The 14,150-nt window shown below is 35.1% G+C and overlaps 1 long non-coding RNA gene across 2 annotated transcripts in view; it reads left to right on the top strand.

The window, feature by feature from the left end:
* The window catches only part of LOC135214498 (uncharacterized), a 346,832-nt gene that overhangs the window by 3,790 nt on the left and 328,892 nt on the right, over positions 1–14,150 (top strand). Inside the window, exons 2-3 of one of the 2 annotated variants that reach the window (XR_010314381.1) lie at positions 12,655–12,807; positions 13,513–13,903. This is a non-coding gene — a long non-coding RNA (uncharacterized LOC135214498). Of the gene's footprint in view, positions 1–12,654; positions 12,808–13,512; positions 13,904–14,150 lie in introns of those variants that run through there. The other variant, XR_010314382.1, reaches the window with a different exon arrangement.

Here is a 14,150-nt window from a genome sequence, read left to right as displayed (position 1 = left end):
GTTGTTAAGATTATGATCAATATAGGCTTAAATGTTATAGCTGTATAAATGGATGATTGTAGCCCATAGAGTCGAACTTTATCCCTTATTGATTAGTCAGCCCTTTAGTGTGTTTCATAGGCCTTCCTTTCATTCATTTAGGAGATAATTGTGCGCGTTTCCTTAGAAAATTAGTCTGCCACTAGTGATTTGATTTAAGCAGAGAATTATCCTCATAGTTGCTGGGTGACCGGTGGGGCTGGCAGCCAGTGGGTTCATGGCTAAAACTAGACGTGGTGGATCAGTACTGTGACAAAATGTATTTCATTGCATGTAATAAGGATGGTAGGGCCTCGGGGCTACTCCTCACTCCTTAATGACTGAAATTTTTTATGCTCGTTTTATTTTCATTTATTTAATAAGGAATTTGTTGTATTTCCCGAATAAAAACACTTCAGCTTCTGTCATGTCAAATTAACACTTACGTGCAGGGCTGGAATGTTTTGAGTTTTTAAGATTTCATTTGGATATGAAAATAAATTAACTAGTATTTGCAGATGCAAGGTTTCTGAATGTTACCAGTCATGTATATTGTGGTATTTCTACAGAAGCAATCCGCAGTGGCCTAGACTATGGCAATTGGCGTTTTCCTATGTTATTTTATTTAATGAACAAGAATTTCAAGTAATATTTATTCGGACGACTGTAATTAACCGCCAGGGGCCAGTACTAAACACGACGAAATACATTGGACGCCCCAATCCTTAGTGGATGTCGTATCCGCGGTTACGTTCCTTGCAGTCCGTGTGGAACTATTCTGTAGAATTACCCTGCAAGAAACGTAACCGCGGATACGACATCCACTAGGGATTGGGGCGTCCAATGTATTTCGCCGTGTTTAGTACTGGCCCCTGGGGGTTAATTACAGTCTTCCGAATAAATATTGCTTAAAATTCTTGTTCAGGAGGTAAAACTGCATAGAAAAACCGCAACTGCCATAGTCTGGGCCGCCGCGGATAGGTACCCTACTATGAGATTCAGGGCCTCTGTAACACGGTTTTTTCGCAATAACTTTTTATCTATGCATTTCATAAATATAACGCTTATTCAGAATACATATTATATCAACACATAAATTTTGAGTGTATTCTGCACTACGTAGGTTGAATAAATTTGTACTTATAATGTAAAAGTGACCTTTTTTTTGAAGACGGGCCAACTTACTCAGAGAAAAGGTTTCGAACGCACTCGTTTACGTAACTTATGACATCATTTCTTCCCTCTTTCTCGATGGATGATGGCTGTACGTAACGAAGGCTAAACCTCTGGCAACAATGACATACAAATTTAAATACAAGCAAAGCTGTACACCTTTCTGAACTCTGGAACCTCCCCACTGATAATTGTCATAATGAACAAACCAACAAAATATGTTAATAAATACAAAAACACTTCGATTATTAGTCTAACTCCCAAAATAAGTTTCCAAGAAATTACAGTCACTTTATAGGTCACAATCAGATTGACAAGATTGTAGGGAATAGTTGGTAATTACCAAAAACATAGTAGACAAGATGATTTGTAACTGCTATAATCCAATGTCAAGCAATTTTTATTTATTGGCTATCTACCTATTTTACTGAAAAAAAAATAGCCGGTACCGTATATTGGCTTTAAACCTTCACCAATAATTATCGTCAGAATGGTGACTTCATGAGGCTCCACCCACTTTCGCCTCGTTATAATTCCGGATAACATGAAGGCTACCATGGGCATTGTTGGATTAGAAAATTTGAACTTCTGGCTATAAAAACTCATTTCTCGAGTAGTTGTAAGAAGTGCTAAATGATCCTCAAGGATCCCAGCAGTTGGTTTTAAACGTTTAATTCATGTATATTACTGCTATACTGTTGCGGCACTACTGCTACAGTAGTATTACTACGCTAGCACCCACATCTATGTATCGTTCCGCCATTCATAAAGTCTTTGGGTTTCAGAGCCGATGGCATTTCTGTCTGGTGGATGGGCGGGGCAACATTTAGTCAGAAAGGTGTTTGTTTTACCTTGCTTACATAATGAATGTTTTTCGACTCTTGGCTCGTAATCATTGGTAATGGCGTCGGCTAGTTCATTTTTACTCTATAAAAATTAAAACTATCGGGTTTAGGTTATTGACAATGCTGACAAAATTTGTGTGTGGTTGTAAAATATACATATGTCAACTTTCAGCTACATCCGATGCTTTGACAAGGAGCAAAGTCCAAAAAACCGTGTTACAGAGACCCTGAATCTCATAGTAGATCTACCATCTTTTGATATTTTGTAAGCCTAGTCTCCTCTAGCACAAGTTCTGAACTTCTGACACATTAGTTCAAGAAAACTGTCCCAGTCAGTTGTGGTGGTTCTCAGTGAGGCATAAATTGAGTATCTTTACTGTAATATATTTTCTGTAAGTTTAAATACAAGCAGTGTCTCCTGGTTAGTGGCTCCTGCATGTGGAAGTCTGGCTTTGGTACATAACAAAGGATTTTGTCCCCTTAAATGTCACTGGAGCATGTGGTTCCTTGTCTGTACGCATCGTTGTAGATTTCACAATGTGCTATTTGCACCGGACAGGTAAGGTTTGTTGCAAAGTCTAGTCTGGAGTAATTGGAGTTTATATGGGCTAGTTCCAGTCTGCTGTTCATGACTGCATTGAGCTTTGAAGTACAAATTTTTCCTTCCAAGTGTTTAGGTGTTTATAGAAGTCCGAGTGAAATATCAGATTTTCAGATATGATTATTATTTCAGGTTTCTGTAGGTCACAAAGCATGTACATTTGCTTGCATGACTTCTTAGAAGCGCTTTCTCTTTCTCTCTGAAAATTCACTTGGATTTTTATAGATCACAATAGGTAATCATACTTCATACTGATTCTGGGAGAAGTGAATATATCCTTAGGATTTTAGGTAACTGAATATGTGTATTCTGTCTTCAGATTTTCCTCATTCTTCATTGCTATGTGATATGAACTTTGTTGTTTTTAGCTTTGTTTGTTGGTGAGTCGTTATTTTTATTGTGTTTTTTGTCTTTTTTTTTGGTGAGTCGTTATTTGGATTATATTTTTAAAATTTGGATGGGTACCGCACATAATATTCCACTGGGTAAAGCCACTTTAAGTGTCTGAAACACAATAAATATTCTTTCCTTGGCTTTATCCCTCTGTATACTTCATCCATGGTAGTTTGCACTTCTATATACATGTTACGTGCCCTGTCCATCTCACAAGCCCTTGGTAGGTTCATTTGAGATGGAATTTTTGTTAAAACAGAAGTCATTGTTTTAGGGTCTTTTCATGTTCTCTTCTGTCATACGTACGCAGTAAGAGTGTCTTTTAATGTTTTTGTTTGTTCTAAAACTACATTTTTGGGGTTAAGACTGAGTGATATTTCTTGTGGCAAGATTTATAAAGCTTTGTGCCAGCTTTTATTCCTTATAAAGAAATTCTTAGATGACACTACCACTCTCTCTCTTCTCTTCTCTCTCTCTCTCTTCTCTCTCTCTCTCTCTCTCTCTCTCTCTCTCTTGCGCTGTGGTTAATTTAACCGAAATAAACCTCGTAGATTATTTCCAACGAGACGTTGAAATCTCTGTTGAGTGCGCACGAACGGTGTATTGGAATGTGTTTTGAAACTTACTTTGATACATGTATGGGTATTTGGGGTCCCTTTTTCATAGACTAATAAATGTGTTTAACTAAATATACAAGATTTCGGGTGACATTATTTTAGCAGAAATAAACGGGCTGACTAATCATGTGGTTATTCGAGTGTTCGGCAGCTTGCTTTGAAAGTGGATGGTTTTTCATAAGAATGTTTGTTCATGTTAGTGATGGTAAAAGAGACATGTGAAGGGACCTTCAAGCTTGAAGTAATTGCTATGATACGGAATAGTACTTGAGGGTTTACACTTAATAAAGCAGGTAGATTATCTCTAGTTTATGAATTGTTGAACCTTCAGGTTATTTGTGAAAACTGGTATCAGATCTCTTTAGGAATACATTTTATCATAATTACGTCTGAGACACACACACACGGAGAGAGAGAGAGAGAGAGAGAGAGCGAGCGAGCTTAGCTATTATCCACTTACCTTCAGATTCAGATTATAAAACAGGTTTAAACTTGGCCATGATCGAAAGGCAAATAAAAAATACCTTGAAAAGTCCAGTTGAGACGAGACAATATTGAAGATAAGTGGGTGTATCCTATAGCCTTTTCTCGGCTGTAAATCAATTTCCAACCAGCCTTACTGGGAGCTGTTCACAAATGTGTTGACAGTCAGATTTCTGTGTTAATGTGTATATAAAGTACTTGCTGAATATTCCCTAACTCAGAAGCTTATTCAAAAACTACTGTAGTAAGGCATTAAGTGTGTTTTGTGATACTGAATGAGAGAAAATTCTTAATAAAGTGAGAGAAGCAGAAAAGTCTACCGCCTATTAACGAGACAGACAGTGATTGATTTGTTTCTTAGTATTGCTGTAACATTTTTCTCGTACTGTAACCTAATGTATTTAGTCTCGAGTAAATTTATGATTCAATCATGGTATGGTACGGTGCCTGTTTATTGTAAAATTTTATTCTCTAAATTCTAATGTTACTGTCTGTTGTTTAGTGGCTGGCGTCGGTTCTAAATGGTTGTCTTTGTCTTGCTATCCACAGTTTTTAGTTTACATACAATCTGCAGTTTCCCCTTTTTTATACACGATAACGGGTTTTTCGCTAAAATATGAATTTTTATTTATTGAACCTGAAATATAATATTGGAGGTGCTGTACAGTGGTTGAGTAATTATTTTTTTTTTTTTTTGCAAGTATTAAGAGGGTGCAATTTGATCTAGAACTAGTTTTGACATGTGGTCATTTTATTGCGTCCGACAGGTCTAGAGACAATTATATCGCTATGCTTAATAGAGAGAAATAATAATATTATGAGGTTTATAATTGGAAAGGCATCTATAGAAATAGTTGATTGGAGAATGGTAATTTCATTCGTGGGAGAATAGTCGAATTGACTAGTTCGTTTGTTTCTTACTTTTTGTCCCCATTTCTGGTGTTCGTTTATGGACGGAAAGTAAACTGAATGATTGCCGTTTGTTAATATTAAATGTCAATACTTAACTTTCCCCTTTTTGTATTCTAATTGAATTAATTAATTTAATGTTAAATGTATTCCTTAAAAGGAAACAGTTTTGCTTTCCCGTCTTTATATATCAACGTTGTTCGAGAGTTTCGGACAAAGCGAAAGAAAACGGAGTTGTTGACTGTTTTTTGATCCGACAAAGTCTTGAGTCTTGTGGTACCTGTCGGACAGAAGAACGGGTGTTCTTTTTCTGCCGAAAAAAGTGAATTAAATAAAGGATTTATAATTCGAATCCAAGAAGAAATTGTTCTTGATAATGGTGCAGGTAAGTTGAAGTATAAAGACTTGCCTTATAATTGATTTGAGTTAGATAATTCTAACATATTCGAATTTTAAGGACTTGTTTTTTTTTTTTTTTGTTTTTTTTTTTTTTTTTTTACTCCGTAAGATTTCAGTTTACTTTTCGTCTTGTTGTTTTGTTTTTTTTGGCTATGACACTTGTTATTGGGCATAGCTGGGTGCGGAGGTTGTCCGAGTTGAGCTTAAGAGAATGTGACGGGTTTAATTACATCTGTAAAGGGGCCGCAACCTTTGAAAACATCAAGGATGACGTAGAGTGGTATTTCGTTAACCCTAAGAGGTCTAGGCCTAGTTGCATCTTTGTGCGTTTCTTTTGGCTCATCTGGGTTTTGTAATGTTATGATTTTTTGTATACTGTTGTTATTCCTTATAAGGAAAGGAGCAGCATTGGTCCTTATTTATACTTGTATTAATTTAAGTTTAGATTAAGTTAGTTTAGGTTAAGTTAGTAACCTTTTCATTTAAATAACCTGTTGATTAGCCTAGCTGATGTTAAGTGTAATCTAAATTATTATTGATAAAGTTTGAGGTAGGCTAGCCTAAGTTTTGCTGTTAGCATAGTATGCTGTATTTTTTCATTAGGAAGTAATTGATGATAACTTGCTTTGTATTGACTTGATTAAGTTAAGTTTAGATTTTTTCTTTGGGTAATTTAGTATTGGTTAATAGCATTGTTCAAGATGACTGATTCTGAAATAAAAAAGTTAATTAAAAAGAGGGCCTATGTTAAGGGTTTAATAACTCTTGATGTTAAGAAGGTTGACTCATTAAAGGACGATCAAATTAATAGTCATTTGTTACAAGAATTTATTCATTAAATTGATGCTAATTTAGTAATAGTTGAGAATTTTGACGCAAGCATTTGTGAAATTGCTGCTGAAGATGAACTAGATAGTTCAATGCAAGCAGCAAAGAGATATCATTATGAAATACAGAAACTCTGTCAGCATTTAGAGTAAAATTTGATAATTTGTTTGGAGGTAAGAATACTCCTCAAATGGTTCTAGTAAAATTGTAAAAAATACCTCATCCCTCCTATTCAAATTCAGAAGTTTGAAAACAATGCAGTTAATCCATTTGCCTATTTTAACTTTAAGAAGGCTTTTAATAATGCTTTGGCTGGTATGCCTAACTTAACTAATGCTCAAAGGTTTATTTATTTAAAGGGTTATTTGTTAGGTGAAGTGTTAAGTATAGTAGAAAACATTACAGTAAATGAGGGTTTTGATTTGGCTTTTAAGCAATTAGATCTTAATTTTCTGGATGAAGACAACATAATTGATCAAGTAATAGGTGAAGTTTTGAACACTTCTGAAGTAAAATCTCTTAGTGAAGTAGAATCTTTGGTTAGATCTTTGAATAATAAATTCATTGACTTGAAGGGACTTGGTATAGATCTGATTGAAGTCGATTCGGCTGCTCTATTGCTAATTAGTAAAATTGTAAATAAGAAATTTCCTAGAAATTTTTTTTATAGAACTCTCTAGAACTACAGGATCTTCTTATCCTAATTTTAACCAGTTGTTAGATAATTGTCAGAGTATTATTGCACGCCTTAGTTTAGGTCATAATGAAAATTCTGGTGCAAAACCTAAATTTAAATATGAAGGTAAACACCGTAATTTCCAACAATCAAAGTATAGTAATAAATCTACTGCTAGTAATGACTCTAATAAAGTTCAATTTACCAGTAAACCTTTATCTTCTGGTAGATGTAAATTTTGTAAAGAAACAGGTCATAACTCTCCTAAATGTACTAGGTTTGATACTTTGCAAGCTAGGAAGAATAGAGCTGAAGAACTAACTTTATGCATTAAATGCTTGAGTGATAGGCATAGGGCCTCGGAATGTCCGGGAAATAAATCATTGTTACCTTATAAATGTTTTTCTTGCAATAAATCTGAACATCATGGAGCAATGTGTCCTCATGCTATTAAGGATTTTGGTAAAAAAGTATTAAGTTGTCAATCAGGGTCTGAAATATTTGTTCTCTTTATTACACTCAAAGTTGGTAGGGGTAGGAAATCTTTTAAATGTTGTTTTCTATTAGACACTGGAGCCCAGTTTAGTGTTATTAATAAACCAATTGTTGATTGTAAATTAGGAGATTATTGTGGTGCTCCTTTATCTAGGTTAGTTTCTTCTTTTGGGTTGCCAGCTAGAGTTAGTGAGGGATTTCATTTGGTAGCTGATTTAACAATGCCTTGTGGGATAAAGTCTAGTTGTCTTTTTTTTTTGCATTGGAAAATTTTAATCTTTCCCTCCAAATTCCTATGTTGCCTTCTGTAGTAAAAAATTTGGAATCTGCAGGTTATTCTGTATGTAATAATTACCCAGGAAGGAATTCTGAAATTGTAAATATATTAGGTATCCTAGGGAATGATATCCTTCAGGAATTTAGTCAGTTAGATTTAGACTCTGTAGAGTTATTTAATATTAAGGTTAGAGTAATTAAGTTGGACAATGGGGTTATTCCATTTGGTACAGTAGTCAATTTTGTTCATCCTTCACAAAGGAAGCTTTTTTATGAGAAAATTGATTCTTATGAACCTTGTGTTAGAGATAAACCAATAAGAGAGGTAGTCTTGTCCTATAATTGATAGTAATAAAATCTTGGAAAATAGACCAATTTGGAGATTAAACAGACTTCTGAGCCTGATAAGATTAGACTTCTGGATTTTGTTCCTCCTAAGCAACTTGGAAAACATAAATTATTAGTAAATTTTGCAGTTAATCCAGTAGGCTATAAGTTCCATCCATTGAATGATATCTTTCCTGATTCTTGTGTCGAGTATGGACTCGACAATTTCTATAACTTAGAATCGATTGGGATTAAAGATGAGAATTCCCTTCCTTATGAAGACCAACAATTTGCTGAATTTGCTAAATCAATTTCTTTTCATGAAGGACATTATCACGTTCAGTTACCATGGAAAAAGGATTTAATTGAAAAAGTCCCTAACAATTTGAAAGATTTCATTGCGGCAGTTGCTGAGCGGATTACTCCTTAAATTTAGAAAGGGAAAACTTTTTTTTTTTTTTTTTTTTTCCAGAAATAACTCCTCTAAATATGAGGAAGTTTTGATCGACAGGAGGAGCTTGGCATTATTGAGCCTGTTAAAAATAGAGCCGCAGGCCAAGTATTCATTCCTCATCGTCCTGTCATAAGAAATGATGAAAATGCCACCACTAAAATCCATCCTGTATTCAATTGTAGTTTAAAGGGGGAAAAGCTCCTTCAATAAATGAAGTCGCTTTTCCTGGTATTGATTTGATGAACAACGTGTTGTCATTGGTTTTGTATTTCAGGAATAATGATTATGTAGTTGTAGCTGATATAGTGAAGGCTTTTCTCCAAGTTAGGTTATCTTTAGAGTCTGATCGAAATAGATTTTGTTTCTTTAGAAAGATAAATGGGAAGTTTGTTGCTTATAGGTATAATACCATAATTTTTGGATTTGTAAGTTCTCCTTTTATATTGAATTATATTATTCAACATCATTTGTCTAGTTATAGAGGGAACGAAGTAGCTTCTGTGATTAAAGACAAATTTTATATGGTTAACTTGGTGCTCTCTTCTAATCAGGGAGCCCAGGCACCATTTATTATCAATTCTATTAAGGAAATTATGAATTCAGGGGGGTTGCCTTTACGGGAGTGGAGTTCTAATTGTCCTGCTTTGTTATCTACTCTTGATGAAGATGAAAATGTAGCTTTTTCTGAAATGAAGATTCAAGGATATATTTATGACTAACCAGGATACCTTACAATTAAAGGTTAAGCAATTGAACAAGGATGCTTCCTCAAAGTGTCAGATTTTGTCAGCTTTGTCTTCTGTCTTTGACCCTATTGGCATATTTGCACCTATAATGCTGCAGGGCAAGCTTAGTATTCGTAAGATGTGCCAGCAAGTTTCGAACTGGGATGAAACAGCAAGTGCTGAAATTGCTAAGTTATGGAGTAAATTTTGCAGTTCTTACAGTGAGGTTAGTCAAGCTTCTTTTTCCAGACAAACTTATAAAACTGATGCTCCTATCAAACTGTTTTTGTTTGCAGATGCTTCGAAGGAAGCTTATGGTTGTGCTATGTATGCTGTGCAAGGTGGTCATAGTTCTCTGATATTTGCTAAGTCTAAGGTTAGCCCTATTAAGGAGAAAACTCTCCCGACTTTAGAACTCTTGGCTGCTCAATTAGCTTTGAAGTGTTTTGATACTATTTTTGAAAATAATCTATTAAATTGTACTAAAATTGAAAGCATAACTCTTTTTATAGATAGCCAAGTAGTTCTTAGTTGGATTCTTACTAATAGGGCTCCTAAGAGAAACACATTTGTGAATAATAGGTTGAAGGAAGTTTCTAATCTGTTATATAGGATTTCTGATAGATTTTGTAGAGTTCCATTAGCTTATATTCCTTCATCTAGCAATCAGGCTGATTTACTTACTAAACCTTGTACTTGTAAGCATTTTCTTGAAAATTTCAGTCTTTGGATCAAAGGGCCTTCTTGGTTGAATTCTCCTGACGAGTGGCCTAAGGGTCTTTTGGGTTGTATTCCTGATAATGTGAAGGGTGACTTAATTTCTCCTCTAATGTTTCCTAAAAAGGAACCTCTTGTAAATATTAGTAATTTTTCTAGTTTTTCTAGACTTATAAGTGTAGTTTCTAAGGTATTTACTGTTGTATTTAAGTTTAGGAAAATTCAAGCTGACCCTGTTAAGGCAGCTTCTAATTACCTTCTAAGGTTAATGCAAGAAGAAGCTTTACCTCTTGAATTATCTTATCTAAAGAGTAAAAATTCTTTAGTTGAAGTTCCACCTTTAGTTAGGCAGTTTAATTTGTTTCTGGATGATAATGATATAATGCGAACTAAAGGTTGGACTGACAAAAACATTACTTTAAAATTTGATATTGTCAATCCTATTCTTGTGGATAAGAAGCATCATTTGACCCGGTTGTTGATTTATTATGCCCATTGTAAGTCTATGCATATGGGTTTGCAATCCACTCTTAGTTTTTTGTGCATGCATGGTTTGTGGATTGTGAAGGCTAGGCAAGAAGTTTTGTCTGTCCTTAAGGATTGTATTGTATGCAAGCGTTATAATGCTAGCACAGTGAAGTATCCTTCTCCTTCTTCGCTTCCTTCTTCCAGGGTTAATTTGAGTGTGCCTTTTGCTCATACTGGTGTGGATTATACAGGCCACTTATGGTTGAGGGAGAAAAATGGAGAAAAATTTAAGGCGTACATTCTTATTTTCACTTGTTTCAATACAAGAGCAATACATTTGGAAGTTGTCCAGTCTATGTCAACCTCGGAATTTATATTAGCTTTCATTAGATTTTCTAATAGGTTTGGTGTTCCTGTTGCTGTTTATTCAGATAATGCCAAGTCCTTTGTTCAGGCTGGTAATATAATTGAACAGTTACTTACTACTTCTGAGTTTGAGGAGAAGTTTAGGGTCGCTTCAATTTCTCATAAGACTATCCCTGTGAACGCAGCGTGGTACGGTGCTGTTTGGGAAAGATTAATTAAAACTATTAAGCATTGCCTTTTTAAAACTCTTGGTAGATTTACTCCTTCATTTTCTGAATTTGTCACTTTCCTCTCTGACATTCAGAAAATTTTGAATAATAGGCCTTGTGAAAATGAGATAATATAATTTCTCCTAATCATTTCTTGGTTGGCAGATTTATTCCTTCATTAATGTTTGGTGATTCTGAACAAGTTCCTGAGTGGGAGTATGGTGAGGAGGATGAGTATTCTTCTCTCCTTGCTCGTACTTTGGAAACTAGAGATGGACTTTATGAAAGCTTTAAGGAAAGGTGGCTTTCTGAATATTTAGTAAGTTTGAAAGAAAAGGATAGATCTTCTTTTCATCCTCCAAGAAAATGGGAAAAAGGGGAAATTGCTCTCTTTAAATTACCTTCCAAATCTAGAACTTATTGGCCATTGGTTAGAATTGTTGAAACATTCAGTGATAATGAAGGTGTTACACGTACTGTTCGTATTGTTAAGCCTGATAAAAGTGAAAGTGAAATTAATGTTAGTTTTTTAATACCTTTAGAATTATATTCTGAGCTTAATGATCCTAATTTATATGTTCAAATTGAAGAACAAGAAGAAAATATTAGTGATTTGGAGACAGATGAAATACCTGACACTGGAACATCTTTGCCCAATGAAACATCTACTAGGCCTACCCGTAGTACTGCTCTTGCCTCCAGAAACCTAATAAGTTTAGCTCGGGAGGGTAGATTGTAAACAATGGTTTGTTTTGTTTTATAAAAGTTGTCTTTTGTGGTCGAGTTAATCTGTCAAAATGGTTCTTTGTGTAACCACTTTTCTTTTGTCGATTGGAGAATGGTAATTTCATTCGTGGGAGAATAGTCGAATTGACTAGTTAGTTTGTTTCTTACTTTTTTTCTTACTTTTTGTCCCCATTTCTGGTGTTCGTTTATGGACGGAAAGTAAACTGAATGCTTGCCGTTTGTTAATATTAAATGTAAATTCTTAACTTTCCCCTTTTTGTATTCTAATTGAATTAATTAATTTGATGTTAAATGTATTCCTTATAAGGAAACAGTTTTGCTTTCCCGTCTTTATATTTCAACGTTGTTCGAGAGTTTCGGACAAAGTGAAAGAAAACGGAGTTGTTGACTGTTTTTTTGATCCGACAAAGTCTTGAGTCTTGTGGTACCTGTCGGACAGAAGAACGGGTGTTCTTTTTCTTCCGAAAAAAGTTAATTAATTAAAGGATTTAAAATTCGAATCCAAGAAGAAATTGTTCTGGATAATGGTGCATGTAAGTTGAAGTATAAAGACTTGCCTTATAATTGATTTGAGTTAGATAATTCTAACAGCATCCCTACAATTAGTCCATAAGTTTCAGTAAGATTTACCAGGAGGCTATGCCTAGTAATTATCATTAAATTAGTCTTTGAAAACTACCAAATGTACACAATATACTAAAGATGATTTAAAATGTGTTAAAACCAACGTTTTCCTTTTACATTCACGTTTAAAGACTACCAAATGTGCACAATATACGAAAGATGATTTAAAATGTAATAAAACTAACGTTTTCCTTTTACATTCACGTTTATGTTTTTGAAGAACATCATAGGATAATTGACGTGTATAGAGGTTAGTGGCATTGGAATGTTAACATTGCTGCCTCTTTCATGCTGCCTCTTTCAGAATGAAATACCCTTCGCTTCGATGTCTGGTTCTTGCAAGGATTCTTTTTATTGTTTGAACCGCGTCTTGGGAGTGGAAGTTCTAGTTTCTGGAGTCGAATTTACATAGTTTGAATCACGTCTTGGGAGTGGAAGTTCCAGTTCCTGGTTCATGGTGAGTTGTTCTTGGAAATATTTGCTGAGATAGTTTATGAACCTGAATAAAATCTGGGTCTTTTATTTTAGAAATAGTGATTGTAAAGAGAATTCTGGAGAGTGGAGGTAGTTCTTTTTGCTGTCACCTTAAGATTTCAAGCAACACTTGTCAGTTTTAAGAAGCGTTCCAAGGAACGAGAACAGACCAGAAAAGGGCTGGTATAGGGCATTCAGAATTTTAAATCGTGGAAGGTCAGGTTTATTGCGAGAGTTTATTTCCTTCTTTCTTTTGAGTGATCTAGTTTGCAAGCAATGGAATCAATATTCAGTATCATAGTCACTGCTGTCTTTTGAGTGATCTAGTTGCAAGTAATGAAATCAGAACTCAATAACATGGTCACTGCTGACAATGTTATTAAAGTAAACAGGAAATGCCGAAATTCAGAGAGCTAATTTGGTGGATCAAGTAAGTGTCCAGAGTGGAACAGCTCCCAAGAAGAATTTTTAATCTTTCTGCCATACGAATTTAAATGTGGTGAAATTTTGGTAATACTTTGTAGTTTCTTCTGAAAGTTATTTATCAGATTTTTTGGTTAGAATGAAAAAGGTTATGAAATTGTACATGCGTATTCCCTAGCCTGTGAAGGTGCTGAGCTTTATAAAAGTCTCTATGCATAGGATGTCATCATAGTCAGACTTAGTTTATTTTATGATCTCTTTGTAGGAGTTAGGACCGAGGGCGAGAGCTGCTTTGAATCCTGCAGAGCGCAGCACCGAGGAGTGATCTGTTCTGAGTCCTGCAGCACAGAGGACGAGAACTGCTTTCAATCAATCCTTCTGGCGTGCAGCACCGTGGACAAGTACTGTTTTTAATCCTAAAAGACTGCAGCACCGAGGATGAGAAGGGGGATGCTCATCTCCGGCCGGTCGTGGAAGAAACATGGCAGGGATCATTTTAACGTAGCTGTAGCTAGGTCTGATATATGCTTTATCTGTGTATTCTGTGTGTATTTGTTTAGCTCATTTTTCGTCTTCTCTAAAACTGCTTGGCAGACGTTCTGTAAGTTGGGTAACATAAATGGTTTCACAGTGAAAGGTTGTACAAATTTATGAAGCTGATTTCTGTAATGTTTATTTGTAGTATATAAACAGTACAAGTGTTTGGCATCCGTTCCCTGGGTTGGCTCATTTGTCACCTACATGATCAGTGAACAGCAGCAACCTTTATTAGTTGTTAATGAGGAAGCAAAAAAATATCTTGGCATGTCTGGTCTTTTATTACACAAAAAGGAATAATACAAGCAGACAAAGGTCATTCCGGTCTTCGACCCTTTCGGACCAAGAGCGTTCATAGACTCCCGC

Source organism: Macrobrachium nipponense, chromosome 45 (genome assembly GCF_015104395.2).
Source record: "Macrobrachium nipponense isolate FS-2020 chromosome 45, ASM1510439v2, whole genome shotgun sequence".
Lineage (NCBI taxonomy): Eukaryota > Metazoa > Arthropoda > Malacostraca > Decapoda > Palaemonidae > Macrobrachium > Macrobrachium nipponense.
This window is presented reverse-complemented; position numbering and strand designations above follow the sequence as displayed.